Source organism: Ipomoea triloba, chromosome 16 (assembly GCF_003576645.1).
Source record: "Ipomoea triloba cultivar NCNSP0323 chromosome 16, ASM357664v1".
In the NCBI taxonomy this organism is placed as follows: domain Eukaryota; kingdom Viridiplantae; phylum Streptophyta; class Magnoliopsida; order Solanales; family Convolvulaceae; genus Ipomoea; species Ipomoea triloba.
This window is the reverse complement of record NC_044931.1, coordinates 15,981,521-15,985,794: the sequence shown is the minus strand read 5'-3', so window position 1 is coordinate 15,985,794 and position 4,274 is coordinate 15,981,521.

Below are 4,274 nucleotides of genomic sequence, written 5' to 3'. Positions count from 1 at the left end.
CCACTAACAGCACCGTTACACCATTCCATTAAACGGCGCCGTTTAAGGACCCGGGTGCACCTTGCAAGGTGCACCCGGGTCCACGGCATAACAATTGTGGCCGACCGCCCAGGGCCCCATGATAGAAGGGGCCCATTCATATATATGTATATGTATACATATATCTATTATAGTGTTATAATTAGTGTTATAATTATATTAAAAATAAAAAATTAGTGTTATAATTATATTAGAAAATAAAAAATTAGTGTTATAATTATATTAGAAAACAAAGAATTAAGAATAGATGGGACTGCAGGAAGCTGAGAATCGATGCTTAGTTAAATAATTTAGAAATAGAATCAACACGGGGAGTCGAGAACACCTAATTATCTTTTATCTATTAGAATAGACACCCTAACCGGCTAACCCATTCGTCTTCTTCAATAATTTTTTTTCCAATTCGATTAATCAACGATTGTTCATTTGTTTGCTAGTTTGGGCCCCATTGTACGTTGTAACTTGTAAGTTTTCTTCTATTTGTAATTTGATCTGTTTTTATTTCATATGCAACACTGCACACATGCAACACAACACACCTATAGGGCATTAGGGATTTAGGGCTATAAATCTATAATTCTCTAATGGGTAATGTTTATTTCGATAATGAATTTTGCGATTTCTGTAATTCTAGAATATATTTATAATTTTTGAATTATAATTACCCTGAGTTATTGAGTTCTGTCTCATCCATTATATTTACATGGATAGAGAGTGAAAGAAGAAATGAACAAAAAAATTGTAGTTGTGGACCTGATTTAAAATTGTTTTATATAAAGTTACCTAAAAAGCATTTGTGTGATGGTGAAGAAAGAAAAAAAAAAAACAAGTAGAGCAGCTAATAGAATCACAAAGATGAGCTATAAATAAATTTTTCATAAAATCAGAATCATTTAATGAAAATTTGAAACAATCTAAAGAAAATTTAAATGACCAAGGCCATGTTAATGACGATTTTGTCTATTGAGAATGATATGCTAGAGAATGTTAATCTTGATGCAATTATCGATGATTTTGCGTAGCACGTAGATTTTTTTTGTCATAATTACTTTTGTATTTAAAAAATGTTGAAAATTTTCTAATAGTATTTCATGTTATTTGATATTATTATTTTTTAGTAGTATTACATTTAAATTTTAGTTTTTTATATAAGGGGCCTCAAAAAAGTTTGGACCGCCCTGAAACTAAGAATGTGCCTAATTGCTTGCATAACTTTCTCTTTTTTTTTTCTTTTTTTTTTTTGAAAACATTGCTTGCATAACTTTTATTTAGGGAAAATTGTGCATCCAGTACTCTACATATTTTGCGACTCTATTCGACAAAAGACTACAAAAAGTTAAATCAATTTAAATGTTCAAATAAAAAATTCAATAGATAATTCCTACATAAATTAAAATCAAACTTTAAAATTTGTGATTACCAAACAAGTTAACTGTTGGACGTAGTTGCATGCCATAAGAAAGCCTTACCAGGGACATTTATAATGTCTCTTTAGTGTTTATATAGAGATGGAGGTGCGAGGAATCAAACCCCGTACCTCTCGCATGCAAAGCAAGCGCTCTACCATATGAGCTACACCCCCAAACTATACATGTTTATAATGAATACCTGGATAGTTATGAGTTTTGTCACGATCGTGCAATGGATTATGTTATTGTTCTATTTAAATTTAATTTAGCACTTTATACCGAATTAATATTCCATGTCAAGTTCACCTAAATTCATTCACTTAAGTAAAGGCGATAATTTAAAGATGTGTTTTTTCTTATTTTAAATTTATTATTGAGATTATATATTTATTATGTTATGTTATATATTCATGTTTAATTAGAGTTTCATTTCGACGGTTTCGTGGATAAGTGCATCAAATGATGAAAGCCCTCTAAAATAGTAGCTAGGTTATCAATCTTTTAATTTTCTAAGTGAAATGTGACTACTTCTTCTGAACGGACTGTGTCCGACCTTGCCTCGGCTTCAATGTTACCGCCCCCCTCGCTCTCGTCCGCTCACCATTACGTATCCATCAAGTTGACTAATGCTAATTATCTATTTTGGAGGACGCAGTTGACTCCTTTTCTGCTTGGTCAGGGGCTAATTGGTTTCGTTGACGAGACGTATCCATGCCCCGTAGGTGTGCCGGCGGATGTTTCGACGGCGGACAGTGGTGCTGCAGCCGGTGGTGCCGCGGGTGGTGCTGCTGGTGGTGTTGCGAATACTTTGGTGGGTGCTGTTGCTGGTGGTGTCGCCGGCAGTGCTGCTTCGGCGGTGGCTGCGTCGGCGATAGCTTCTGCTCGTGCAGTGTGGCACCGGCAGGACCAGACTGTCTTGTCTCTTCTTATTTCTTCTTTGTCTGAAGAAACTCTCCACCTTGCGATTGGTCGAGCATCTTCCCGGCAGCTATGGTTGGCGATTGAGCAGACCCTTGGATCGTCGGCGACCAGGGCACGAACACTGCGTTTGCTTGGGCAGCTTCAGTCCCTCCGGTAGGGGGACTCATCTATTTCGGACTATCTTGGTCGAGCTCGCGTTCTGGTGGAGGACTTCATCTGCGCGGACATATATTATAATGCAGACATGTTTCCAATCTAATTCTTCTATTAAAGACCTGAAGTATGTTTATCATACTAGAAATGTCTTTATGATGGAAAGCTAGTAACTATATAGAGTTAATTCCATTTTTTGTTCTAGATTTATGGGTGGCAATCCACTTTTAGTCCTCTTTTATTAGAACATCCTTATTTAGTCCTAGTATTATCGTGACATGACCAATTTTAGTCCTCCAACAACAAAATCGTTGAAATATCAATGTAGGTCACTACTGCAAATCAAGGTTAGAAGGCCATATATCATCTTGCTTTAGGCTTTTATCTTGTATTTATACTATTATTATGTGTTCTCTATTCTAGTGAAACATATGGTATATTCCATCTATTGGAGACCACTACATATAGCTCCAAAAATATTAGTCTTACTTCAAAACTCTAATTACTGTAAATTCAATTTTTTTTCTCTCACCTCCTCTTCTTCCCAACAAGTCAGCTTCTCCCTCATCCATTAAAGTAAAAAATCCTTCAAAAACCACTATTAGTGATGCTCTAAAACTTTCTTCCCAACAAGTCAGCTTCTCCCTCATCCATTAAAGTAAAAAATCCTTCAAAAACCACTATTAGTGATGCTCTAAAACTTAAATTCAAGACGGGAAGCATGTATTCGGTGTGGCTCACACCTTCCAAGAAGGAAATAAATGTGGTGACAGTGTTATAGGTCAAATGAGGCAACCCAAAAGAGTGATGCTTGATATTCCTTTGAATAGTATTTTGTTGTTGTTCGGTTGAATGTAATTGAGTTGTAATTGAATTGTAATTAAATAAAGGTCTCAATTACAATATTTGGTTGTGCGGAATTGCAATTATCTCTTTTTGTTGAATTGCAGTTCATGAGGTACCCTATGAATTGCAATTCAATGCTGGTGGGAAAGGGAAAAATAGAAAAAATAACAAAAGTATCTTTTTTTTTTGAAAAAAGACAAAAGTATCTTTAGTGATTGTTATTTTTATTATTACATAAGGACATTTTAGTCTTTATATCATATTTTTTTCTTTCTCATCGCCAATAGTTTTATTCCTTACTGTCAAACAATCAAATTTGAATTCATACATTATTCCTACCTTATTCTTTTCTTACCGAATTACAATTCTTTTTCTTCCTAATTCCTTTCTCCCAACAAAACCCCCTTGAGCGGAATCTATGATACAGATCTCAAATCTGTGCACTTTCTATTTTGGTTTATTTATTTTTATTATGCTTTTAAATGTATTTAAAATTCATTAATTTATTTGCTACACAACAGGATGAAATAAAATGTACCGGAGTATTTATTTCTGAAGTCCAATTGTTAGGTTAGTAGGTATTTGTGTGTTTTGTTGAATAACCTCCCCAAGTTCTAACACGTACGTCTCTGGCTGCGAAAATGTCTTCTAATCTATTTTATAGAGTTATTATCCAATATAGTCCTCGACTATAGTGGTTTTATTCAATGTCCTAAGTGACTTTTTGTACTTTATTTAGTCCTCGACTTTAATGGTTTTACACACTTTAGTCCTCTGTTAAGAATTCCGTTTGTTAGCTGTTAAAGTAAAGCTACCATGGTAATTTCATTTCCTTTTTATTTTTTATCAGATTAATTATCTTTCCTAATTTCCCTCCCTCTTCTTCATCATTGATGCAATTTCCCC